The 12,650-nt window shown below is 53.4% G+C and overlaps 1 long non-coding RNA gene across 4 annotated transcripts; it reads right to left on the minus strand.

Moving 5' to 3' along the window:
- Positions 1-1,639: 1,639 nt before the first annotated feature.
- LOC117243770 lies at positions 1,640-7,494 on the minus strand. Of its 4 annotated transcripts, XR_004495663.1 has the most exons (5): positions 7,387-7,494; positions 6,972-7,055; positions 4,740-4,819; positions 3,599-3,698; positions 1,640-2,772 (listed from the first exon to the last, which is right to left on the minus strand). It is a non-coding gene; the product is annotated as an uncharacterized LOC117243770 (long non-coding RNA). The 4 variants fall into 4 exon arrangements; XR_004495662.1 differs by lacking the exon at positions 6,972-7,055; XR_004495664.1 differs by lacking the exon at positions 4,740-4,819.
- Between the last annotated feature and the right edge of the window lie 5,156 nt (positions 7,495-12,650).

Raw genomic sequence — 12,650 nt, forward strand, 5'->3', positions numbered from 1 at the left:
AGCTGAGTGCCCAGGTGCCCTCCCAAGGCATTTTGGAGTTGCTGTCTGGCCCCACGTGGCCGTGGCTGGTGGAGATGGGTGGCCCAGGTGGCATCTGGTGAGGGGGCTCCTCCCCAGGGTGGAGCTGGAGATTTAGGGCACAATCTGAGATCTGATGGTGCTTTCGCCATCTATCACAGATGCTCAGCTCACAGCTGCTCTGTCCCTGTTGCTGTGCTCCATCTTCCTCCAGTCCCCACAGGAAATCATCATCCCACCTTACAAAACCTTGCCATGGCCACTCAGGGGCCTTCTTGGGGTGGGCCTCACCACCACATTGGCCAGCAGCTTCTCTGTCACTTCTGGGGGACCAGAACCACCAAAGTCGTTGGGTTCAGCCCGCAAATCACCCAACACATCTCTGGCCTCTGAGTGAGAAGAGGTTTTTGTTGCCCTTCAAGACTGAGTGGTGGAGCCCAGGGTCTGTGGTGCTGCAGAGGACCCAGGTGGACACTGCAGTGGATTTGGGAAAAAGGGAACTGCTTGTGTGTGAAAGCTCCAGGAGAAACACCAGGGGTGCTACGAGAACCACGTGTGTCCATAATGCCAGGACAGCACAGGAGACCTGGGTGTGCACAAACAGCTCAGCAGCAAACACCAGCAGCTGCAGCAGCTCTCAGGGGCTGTCCTGACCCTGTCAGACCAGCTGCATTCCAAGCAGAGACATCCCAGGCCCCCAGGGCTGGGACATCAATTGTAGGTGTGGATGGAGTTGTTTTACCAGCCTGGTAAACTTCCCCAAAATCTTTAATAAAATAAGTTTCTGGAAGTTTCAGGTAGAATTGATGTCAGATATGGAAAGGTCACCGTAGATATTATCAGCCACAAAGAAAATGTTACTTTCAAATGAGACCAGCACTGTCATAAATCACAGCAGACCCCTCTGCTCTGTTCAGCTGAGACCCCCCTGCAGAGCTGCCTCCAGCTCTGGTGTCCCAAACACCAGAAGGACCTGGAGCTGCTGGAGAGAGTCCAGAGAGGCCATGGAGCTGCTCCCAGGATTGGAGCCCCTCTGCCATGGAGCCAGGCTGGGAGAGCTGGGGCTGCTCACCTGGAGAGGAGAAGGCTCCAGGGAGAGCTCAGAGCTCCTGCCAGTGCCCAAAGGAGCTCCAGGAGAGCTGGAGAGGGACTGGGGACAAGGGCTGGAGGGACAGAACACAGGGAATGGCTTCCACCTCCAGAGGGCAGGGCTGGATGGGATATTGGGCAGCAATTGTTCCCTGGCAGGGTGGGCAGGCCCTGGCACAGGGTGCCCAGAGCAGCTGGGGCTGCCCCTGGATCCCTGGCAGTGCCCAAGGCCAGGCAGGACATTGGGGCTGGGAGCAGCCTGGGACAATGGGAGGTGTCCCTGCCCTGGCAGGGGTGGCACTGGGTGGTCCTGAACTGGATGGTTCAGCACTAAGAGCTGTCAGGGTGTGCAGTGTCCTCCCCAAAGCGCTGGGCTGGCTCAGAGGCACAGAACCTCCCCTCGGTGTGCCCAGGGTGCTCTGCAGGGACAAGGGCAGTGACTGTCCCTTGTCACTTCACACAGAAACCTGGAGAGCACAGAGGCCAGACTGTGGCTTGGGAAGAGGAAGATGAAGAACATTTCTTCCTCTCCTCCCAGAGAAAAGTTGATTTATCACCAGCTCCGCAGGGATTCCCCTGGGCTTCTAAGTGAGATAAAGGGGAGTGGAGAGGTTTCATTCTGGTTTGCAGAAGGAAAACACCCTCTTGTAGGTGAGCTCTGTGCAGGCTCAAGGCAGCATCTGATGTTTTTGAGAGAAGTACTTCTGGTCAGATTGAATCCTGCCATTCTTGCTTCACTGGTCAAATAAAGCTGATGCCAGAGCTACTCGGGTGGAATGTGCCTCCCCAGCCCTCCCTTTTAGGCACCAATATAGGAAACAAATGGATCCATCCCACCCTGGACACAGCTGCTCTGTGCTGTAAACCCTGCAGGTTCAAGGCAGACCCACAAAACAGCCTGTATATGGTCACCTGGAAATTTCTAAAGCTGTTTAACAGCATCTGGAGCCCATGTTTTCCATGGCTGAGCAGGGAAAAGCAGGAGGAGGAGCTGCAGTTAGCTATTATCAATAATAGGAACGAGCACATCACGTGCCACATTAGGACTGTGCCTACAAAATGTGTTCCTGGGCTGTACATTCACAACATGTGTGGCTTCTTTTTTAGCATTGATGTGCAGCAGAATCCAAAATCTGTGTGGTTTTTTTCCCCCAAGCCTGTCCTGCTACCCAAATTGCTTTGGCTTCAAACATTGGTTCCCTTGGGCGTCTGTTATTCGCAGCCTTCCCGGTTCCAACTGAACAGCTTCCAGGAGCTCTGATGTCTCTCTTTTTATTTTATTTTTTTAATACTGTGAATCACTTTATTCCATCCACCTTCTGGAACAATTCCCTGGAGAGTACCAATTCTGACGAGCATCTGCTCGAGCAGGAAAGCCACGGCCATCCCTCCACTGGAATTTTTCACTCTTTATGGTCATTAAAGGCTCTTCAGTCCCATTTACTGATGAATCTTGGGGGTAATGTATCAAAACAAGCTGTCCCTGCAGATATCTGTTGCTTGGGTTGCCTGGAGCCTGTTCCCACTGCTCCCAGAGGCTGATGCCCATCAGGACCAGGGGCAGCCACATGGGTTCTTCTCTCCCATCCCTTTCCAGGGGTCACAGTTTTTCTCTGGGTCCACGAGTTTCCCCAAAATTTCTCCTAGACCATAGATGGAGGCTCCCTGGGAGAGGAAGGGAGTGGAGGGTGAAATGAGAGCTTTTTGGTAATGCTTCCATGTTATTTTGGGTATTAAGGACGAGGAGTGACCGTGAGGAATTGCAGAAGGACCTTGAAGTGAGTGACCGGCCAAGAAAGTGACAGGAGAAATGCAGTGCAGATAAATAGTGGCACACGTGGGAGAAGCCATCCCCGACTTCAGAAATAAAATGATGGGCTCTGAGCTGACTATTAACTCTCAGGAACAAGATCTCAGGGTTATAATAGATAGTTCTCTGAAAACATCAGCTCATTGCTCAGCAGAGATAAAAGAAAAAACGCATCTCGAACATTAGGGATTACTCAGAGAAGAACAGAGCAAAACAGCCCAAATCACGCTGCCACTGGATAAATTCCCCGTGCACCCACACACCGAGCACTGCACAGGTGGAAATGGATGTAGTAAAGCTGGGAAGGCTTCGAAGAAAGGTGGGAAGGATGATTAAACCCTCTGACTGCATTTAGGAGAGGCAATGAGGGTGCAGGTGGGGAGCTCCAGGGCTTCCACCCGCGGTGATGAGCCCTTCCCACCCACCGGGAGACAGCAGCTCCTCGTCACAGGGTGATCCAAACCCACACAGGTGCTTTCCCTGGGTTTTGGGTTGGTGTTTGTGCCACCCCCTCCTCTTGTGATGGCCACCACGCCTGGCACTGCTGGTGCTGCGTGTCCCCCATGCTGGGCAGGCAGCGTGGGCACCGGGGAAGAGGAATTGGAGCAGTTTGGCAAAAAGCAGGCAATGGATGCCAAAATAAAATTTCAAAAAAAACAGGGGAGAAAGATCTAGCTTCACCTTCTGTTCTTGTGATTCTTCTGTGCAAGCAAATCTGGTGGGAGGAGGAAAAGGAAAAAAGGCAGAAATCCAGCCCAGTGGTGGAGGCAGGAATGTTGCTCTGGAATGAAAAAAAAAAAACAACCAAGAGAGTTTGGGGCTAAAGCCATCCATCCCCATTTGAAATGCCCAAGTCCTAGCCTCTTTTCCAGCCCTGACTCTTGGGTCTACCAGACACTGGGGGAATTTTCATCTTTCTAGAGGGGGAGGATGAGACCAAACACCAAACAGCTCCTGGCATTTGGGATGGGGCAGCAGGGGGCTGAGAGGAGAGGGGGAGAAAGGGAGAAGGATGAGAGCGAGGGAGCACTTGTGCAAAGGGAACACCAAGGAGGACCTGAGGCCACACCTGGGTCCTTGCCCCAGGCAGATGTCGTGGCCCTGGACCACCACCTGCATCACCACTGCTGGTGCCAGCACACTGAATTATCCCAGGCTCCTTTTGCCAGGGGAGAAACAGGAGCATAAACGTGGGTACGAGGGGACAGCTGAAAGCAGAATTTTTGCAGGATTGGGCTTATCTGCTGCTGGCAGGTTGGAGCTGCCCTCAGGAAGGACTGGGATTGCCAGGGAGTGGGAACTGGAGGCCTCCAAAGAGTCCCCCCTTCTGCTGAACGTGACACAAGGAACAGACACTGCTCTCCTGGACTGCTGTGCACGGCTAGAGAAAGCAGGTGCTGGAGAGAAGAAGAGATGCAGGAGGGAGAGCCATGGCCCAGAACACCCCTCTGACCATGGCACAGCCAGTCCCAGCCAGCACTCTGCTGCTCCCTGACTGAATAAAACTTCCCTTTCTGAGCTCGGGCACTAGCAGGCTCCCTCTGCCAAGGACAGAAGGCTCCTGTGGAGCACTGGTGACATTCCCAGCTCTGGAGGGCTGGGTAGAACACACATCTTCATCTGGTATGCACAGGGCAGCCAGGGAGATTTATTGCTGGGGTGCTGTCTGGTCCCAGCACGGAGCCTATGGGGCAGCAGGACAAGGGCTGCTCACTCTGCCCTTCACAGGGGCATCTTCATCTATCCCCATTATTCCTTCATCCATCCCCATTATTCCTTCATCCATCCCCATTATTCCTTCATCCATCCCCATTATTCCTACCTCAGATCCCTTCCGGAATCCCCACAGCTGCCGAGGAGGAATCACAGCTAATGAGAAATTACGGCGAAGTCACTTTGTCCCTGTATAAATTATTAATTTTCATCACATGAAGGAATAATAGACTCCTCTGCACAGAAGCCTTGGCCTATCAGAGTGTCCTTGTGGATGCAGGAGCTTGATTCACCCTCCTTGGAGAAATTGCCAGCATTTCACCATATTCTGGAGCAGGGCAGAACTCCCCATCTGCTGCTGGCTCTGGAAAGAGCAATAAAGTACTGGAATGTTCTTCCTGGGGAGGTGCTGGAGTCACCATCCCTGGATGTGTTTATAAAAAGACTGGATGTGGCACTCGCTGCCATGGTCTAGTTGAGGTGTCAGGGCTGGATTGGACTCAATGGTCTTGAAGGGCTCTTCCAACCTGGTGATTCTGGGTCTTCCTACCCAAACAAGTTTATTGTGTGTGGAGTGAATTACCTCCCCTCGGCCTCCTGCTGCCAGTCCTGCCCTGGAGGAAGGTGCTGTGGCAGAAGATGCTCCTGGCTGTGCAGGGTCCCGTGAGGATGTGGGGTGTTTGCAGGACACCCCGAGGCACTGAGGAGGAGCTGGGCTGCAGGGGCCTGTGGGGCTACAGCTCGTTCAGGGCACTTCAGCTGGAAACCCAAACTAAAATCAGGTGGCTAAAGGCACCCAGAGCCTGGAAAAAGCCCTCACTGCCCTCAGCCCCAAGCTGGGCAATCACTGTTCCTGGCTCACTCACGGGATTTATGGCTTTAACCAGACCTGTGGGGTGAGCACAGGACGAGCAGCAGCTCTCCCTGTCTGGAGAACCTGTCTGGTTCGTGTCTGGAGTGTGGCAGGAGGGAGGAATCACAGCCCAGCTCAGTGTGACGAGGAGCAAGGAAAACCCAGACATCTCCTTCCATGCTGCCCCAGGGCCACGCTGCCTGCGGCTGCCTCACGACCCGGGATCGTCCTCACTCCCTCTCCTTTGGCAAAACCCCTCTAATTCCCAGGGTCCATTCACAGAACCATCTCACTGCACCCCCATGTTTCTCCACACCCCATCTTTTCTGTTTCTTGGGGGTTTCACAGGGATGAACATGGCATTAGGAGTGAGGCATTGTGAGCTGAACGGAATGCGTTCCTTAATGAACTGTATGAAATATTAAACCATGCCTGATATGAAGCACTGTGAATTCTGTAAGAAGGAATATATTACACTTGGGGAGGGCTGAAGATAATCAAATCTAATGAATGGATTTTGAATCAGGACACAGGGAGTGTGGAGGAGCTCAGTTTGGTTCATTGTGAGGCTGAATTGTGTGTGACGGCCGTTCAGGGCAGGTTCTGCTGCTGCGTGTTTTCTCCTGTTGTGAATGACATTATTGTATTTTTCCATTTAACATAAATCTATTTTTTGGAAGGCTGCTTCCACCCGAATGGCATCGGCAGATCCCATTAATCACGGTGCTCTCAATCACTCAGAATTATTTAGAACCTCTTTTGTATGTCTCTGGCACTTTCCCCATTTATGATTAATCTTAAACTAAACCAACTAAATAAATAAAACTGCAAGGATCCAAGAGCATCCCTGTGAAGATCTTATTTAAGCAAGACATGTTGACAGCTTAGGAGGTTGGGAAGTTTCTGCTCCTGGAAGTTTCAGGAGGAGGAAAGAAGCTTTTTAGTCCAAAGAGGAGGCTGAGCTTGGAAAGGCACTGAAGTCCTGATCTCAGTGGGACCTTCTATATTTTGGGATTGATTCCCTCAGTCCCAGCCCATTCCATTTGGTCCTGGGCCTCTTCTACATCTACAGGAGACACCTGATGGGCCATGGTGGCCCTCTGCTCTGGGGTGGCTCATGCCAAGGACAGGACCTGGAGCAGGGGCTGCATTCGGGCTCTGCTCTGGGTTCCCTCACCAAGGCAGGAGGCCAAAGTGAGCCAGCCTGCTCAGGAAAAGAGAAACACGGCTGCTCTGGCACGTCTGTACCTCTCCGTTTCTCAGGTGACCATTGCTATGGCACTGCCACCCCCTACCACCTGTGAGGAGCCAGCTATGCCCCAGCAGAGTGTCCCTCCAGCTGCTTCTCCAGAAAAATCCAGGAAATCTCCAGCTAGACTCCTGGATGTGCAACAGCACCTCTGTTTCTGTGGCCAGAGCAGTGATGGTGAAAGGTGGAGGAATTGAAAGCTGGAATGAGCTGTGCACCAGGCAGAGCCAAAATCCTACCTAGAGCCTCCTGGCAGAGATACACCTGGAGCTGGAGAGAGTTGGAAAGAGTCACTCAATTCCCAATGTCACGGCCAGGGCACGCTGCAGTGAGCAAATGAACACGCACACGCTGGGGAGTCGTTCCCTGATGGAAATCCCAGGGTGCTTGATGAAGCATGCCAACAGCACATACCCATCCTTTAACCCCAATCCTACATCTTTGTATTAGCTGCTGACAAATTTCTGTTACTGTTATCCACATCCATATTTGGGCCTTACAAATATCACATATGTGAGTCACAGCCTCTGAGTTTCCTGTCCCCCCAGCGCATTTCCCGTCCCCTGCAGAACGTGGGGATGCCGTGTGCTCCTGCAGAGCTGCCCAAGGAGCCAGCTCAGCCTTGGCAAACTTCAGATTAAATCATGTACTCACCAGGTCTGGGGAACCAGGGCTAAAGAAACGATCTGGTGTAGGGCAAACCCCCAGGAATTACTTTGAACGTGCGGCATGGGGCAATCCCTGAGGAAGGGCAGCTGCTCTGCCTCCTTTCCCAGGGTGCAGCGTCCCTCTCCTGCTCAGCTGGCTTTAGCTCTCACTAATAAACTAATTGATTCAGCTTGGCTGTCCAGAGGTCTGAGTAATTTCAATATTGAAGCTCAGCTGTAATTAATTCAGCCAATACAGTCAACACAATCATGGGTGAGCAGGGACAGCAGTGCTCGTGTCCCTCACAGGGCAGAGCGCGGAGAGGGAGGCACTGCACAGCTCCAAGGTGCAGAAAATACCCAGAGCAGCTTGGCCATGACACCAGGGACCCCATCTAGCAAAAAATCATCCCCAGGACCCCAAAGAACAGAGACACCCTGAAGCTCAACTTGAACATTGAGCACGTGCTTTGTTTGATGTGGTAACTTTAGTTTGGAGGCACAATAATTTAAAATACTAAAGATTATAAATATATTATAAATAATTTAAAATAATTTAAAATTCAAGAACTTAGTAGCCCTGAAATGGGGACAAAAAGCAAGTATCCTTGTGGGGACCCTGGCCAGGCAGACCCTGATTGCCACGTTTCCTCCTGCCAGGTGCAGGGAATTGTCCCAGGAGCACGAGGCCACCCTGGGCATCCAGCAAGGCAGGGCAGGAGCTGAATGAGTGCCTGTCATCTCTGGAATACAACTCCTGAGCCAGGAGATGGATTTCCTGGAGCCTGGTGAAGCCCTGGGTGCTGGGCCTGTGGAACAGCAGCATCACATCTCAGAGCAGCTCAGCACGGGGAGGAGGAAGGACTTTTGCCGGGAGACATAAAGGCAGCTAATAAATAATGGAGGGCAGTGTTATTACTTTTTTATCTCACGGAGTCAGAGCAGCTTATGAAAGCCAGGCTGGTGCAGAATGCTAATGGGGCAGCCTTGGCAGGATGGAGTTATGGTTCCAGCCCCACACAAGAGTGGGGTCCCTCCCCTGGTGTGCAAAGCCTGTCTCTCCAGTGGCTGCTCCTGCCCCACAGCATGCCTGGCTACTGGGTACAGCCTCTCCCCAGCTCCCTGATCTTCACTCCTCTGACAAATACCAAGGCCAAGGGAGAGCCTCCAGAGGCTGGCTGGGACTGAGTGTGACACGTGCTGAGTGAGAAGTGGCTTGTCCTGCCATGTGAGACCACCATGGGAATGGCCAGCAGCCAGGAAAAGAGAAACATGTGTTTTCCCAGGGACTGGGAACCCCTCTGTTATCCCACCCTGGTGCTTTGTCTCTGTCTCATAAGACAGGGCAGGGGGTTTCTGGAGGCCAAGGGTGGTGCCCTGCCATGGCTGGGCTGACACATGCTGCACCCAGGGCTGGGGTGCCAGCTCTGGGAGATTCCCAAAATCCCTGGCAAGGGCAATGCCCTCCAGGGATTAGTGCTTCTGCTGTTGCTTACATGAAGAGGAACAACTACAGCAACAGAGGAAGTGCAGCAGAGCAGCTGTGAGGAGGCATTGGGGAGGCTGGAAAGCAGAAAAAAGCAAACATTCAGGTGTTTGGCATGAGAATGTTCCAAAGTTCCACGAAGCAAAGGTAAAACAGCCAAACATCAAAGGCGGATGTGCAAAACCCTCACCATCACTCTGTCAGTCCCCTGCAAAGCCGTGGGTGACAGCCCTCCCTGTGCCCAGTGCTGGAACATCAGCGCCTTGGGGCTGCTTTGCTCCGTCTGGGCGGCAGAACAGGAAAGGGCAGCAAATGTGTTCTGACTCCAGAGCTGCTGCTGTCCCAGCTCCTGCCCCTCTGTCCCCGGCCCAGAGCCCACATCACACAGCCTGGGCTCAGATCAGCCCCAGACCTGCTTCTGACACCACTCTTCCAGTGTGCTGGTTACAGAGGGTAGAAGGCACTGTATTAGGAACCTGCAGAGAGAAAAACACTTTGTTTATCTGCACAGGAGGCGCAGCTGATGCTCAGCAGCATCACCATGGCCCTGTGCTGGCGCTGGCCGAGGTGACACTCCTGTCTGTGCAGGACCAGCCTGGCCCTGCAGGCTCAGAGCCACAGCACCAGCTTCTCCTCGGCTGTGCCAACCGGGGCTGCGGGTGGTGCTGGCAGGGACGAGGGCACACAGGGGTCTGCAGAGGCACCGCTGGCACTCGGGTGCTGCTGGCTCCTGTCTGTGGCAGTCCCTGCCTCACAGGAGCCCTTCCCTGGCCCCAGGGATGTCCCAGCACCGATGCTCTCTCCCTCGGGACACAAAAATGCCAGCTGCAGGACCACTCGTCTGTCAGCCCGGAGGGATTGCAGGGCTGCTGTGGAAGCGCCGTCATCCCCCGAGGGATTTTGCCTCCTTCCTTTGTATGCACAGCACACGCGAGTCGGCAGGGCTATTTTTCTAATTATTAGATTTTATTGGAAATCAATAAGCAAATAAGATAATTTTTCGGTCCTAATGCTTCCATAGCTCTTCTCACAGGGCCCAGGTATTGCCAATCCCACTCTGAGACTCTTCCAGCATGGTGATGGATAGTCCCTGCCTAACTCTGCCCAGGATGTTTGCTGGCACATGGGGGTGGATTAAGTAGAGAGGGGTTAACCCTGGTGTGCAGATGAAGCCTGGGGTGATTATCCCTGAGTTCTGCAGGAGTTGGGGTGCTGGGTTAACCCTGGTGTGCAGATGAAGCCCACGGTGATTATCCCTGAGTTCTGGGGTGCTGGGCTCTCCACAAGCTCCGTCACCTGCTCAGAAGGACTTGTGAACATCTCTCCCCCTGAGAGCTGCCTCAATTGCCTCTTAATTTGAGCCCTGTCAACACAAGAGCTAAATGAAGAGTCATTTGTGTGAGAAGGAGCGCTGAGAGAGATGTGGGTGCTCTGTGGCTTGGTGGGGCCAGTAACACATCCCAGCACCTCTCGGCACAGCCGGGCAGAGGGAACAGAGCCCTCCTCCAACAGGGATGTTTTTCTAAGTATTGGACCTACTGGAGATCAATAAGTGCACAGGGTAATTCTTCATCTTTTTGTATTGGAGAACAATAACTGTACTTCAAATCTTCAGAGTTTATCAGTGGAAAGAATAAAGAAAATATATATGTCAATGCTGCAAGTTTGAAAAGTCTAGCCTGTCTCTTCACTGAAGCAGTAGAAGAAAACACTGAAATAGAAGTAATTAGGGAAAGAGGGAATCATGGGCAGCCTCAGCACAGCAAAACCCATGAGAAGGCGCTTGCCCCACTGTTCCAGTCCCCTGGGGCTTGCTCCTGCTCGCCCTGGCTACCTAGGGAATGCCAAGTCCTTGAATTAGGAACACGATTTACAAAGAGACCTTGTGGAAAAAAATAAAAAAAAAGAAAAAGAAGAAGAAGAAGAAGAAAAAAAGGCTGGGCTGATTTAAAGAAACCTGGAGTGAATAAATTAGTGGGGGAGCGGAAACGAGGAGATGGAATTACACGGGAGCGTTACATAAAAGCAGCTGACGTCTGACTCTTGCAGTTAATTCAAATTGGGCTGAGCCTGGGCTTTGAGGAGGGATGGCTGGTGGGTGGTGGTGAAAGGCAGAATGAGCAGTGGTGCACTGAGCTGAGGGTGGCACACGGCTCTGCTCCCTGTTCAGTGAGTGCCCGGGATCTGTAAGGACACACCAGGGAAATCCTCGGGGCTGGGGGCTGGAAGGATGAGGAGAGGGCACGGGCAGAGCAGAAACACGGGGAGGGAGAGGTGCCTGCAGCTCTCTGTTGGCTCCTTGGCTCACAGGCAGCCTTTCCACTGTTGTCCTGAAATCTGCAATGGGCAGTGCCTGAGGGTGACCCTGGGGTGTGACCTGGGCCTGGAAGGACCTCCTGGGTCCCCGAGCCCATGGGCTGCTCCTGCAGCCCCAGCACCGCACAGCACCGCCTGTGTCAGTGGCTCCTCTGGGGAAAGGATCTCAGGGAGGCACGGCTCTCCTGGCCAGGACCACACTCCTGGCCAGCAGCACTGGGACACCAGAACAGGGAGTGACCCTCAGCTCCCATAGCCTGGAGAAAGCTGGGGGAAATGGGGATGGGGCACTGAGGTGCAGCTCAGAGCCACAGGCAGAGAGAAATCCCAAGGAGCCTCCTTGCCTCTGGGCACCGACACCTGTGGTGGCCTCTCTTTGTCACCTCTGGGCTCCAACACCTGTGGTGGCCTCTCCTCGTTAGCTCCAGGGCCCTGGGAAGGGGTTCAGGGGCACAGCAGGGTCCTCCCAGGATCAGAAGCATCCCCTGGATCTCAGGCACCCAGGGATTCCCCTGCTCCACCAGGTTTCCCCTGGTGACTGCCTGTTGTACTTGATCCACACCCACGGGATGGCTCCCACTGACCCTAACGCTGCCAATCCTGCTCATTCTCGTTCCCAAAGTGTCCAATTTCATCCCAGACTGAGTATTCATCCCCAGTATCCGAGTGCTCTAACCTGGGGGTGGCCTCTGCTCCCCAGGGCAGAGCCACACCCAAAACCTGCCCGTCCCCCTGAGCTGGAGACAGGCACCAGCTGATTCTGATGCTGAAGTTCTGTGCAGGGATGGCTGAATTTGGGGTGAACCCAAAGCTTGTGAGCAGAGCCCCGAGGACTCCAGCAGCCCCTGGGCTGGTGCTCCAGCCCAGCTCTGAATTCAGGACAGCACTCCTGCGATGGGAGCAATCTTCTGCAGTCTTCAAGTTTGATAATCTGAGATCTGTGGGAGTCTCTACTTCATAATCCATATATCTTGTGACCCTCTGGAAGCCTGACAACTATTTCATGCTCGGATGGCTCCTTGCTCATCTTCGTCTGTGCAAGAAGAGCGTGTCCTGACTGGCACAGGAGTAGCTCATATTTCCATCATGTCCAGACAGTGATTAAATGTCTTCAGCCAAGCACAGGGCAACTTTAACTGGGTTTATTCTCTGGGGACTGGGAGGGCTGGGAATGAGGCCAGAGGAAGCTGCAGAAGACCCCAGGCCAGGCAGGAGCTGGAAAACAATAGCTAGATCTGGCACCTCCAGCAAATCTCACCAGAGCCTGCTGGGAAACAGAGCTTGTGTGAAAATCAGGATTGCCCCAGAGTCCCCTGGGCTGGCAGGGGCCCTTCTGGGTGGCCAGGCCAGAACAAGAGGTCTCTGACCCTCTCGCACCTCTCCTCAACCTGTGGTGCCTGCTGGGGGGGTGAATCAGGATGGGGAGGGAAACTGAGGCACGGCTGGATCCATTTGCTTTCCTTGAGCTA

This window comes from Parus major, unplaced genomic scaffold, assembly GCF_001522545.3.
Source record: "Parus major isolate Abel unplaced genomic scaffold, Parus_major1.1 Scaffold288, whole genome shotgun sequence".
Lineage (NCBI taxonomy): Eukaryota > Metazoa > Chordata > Aves > Passeriformes > Paridae > Parus > Parus major.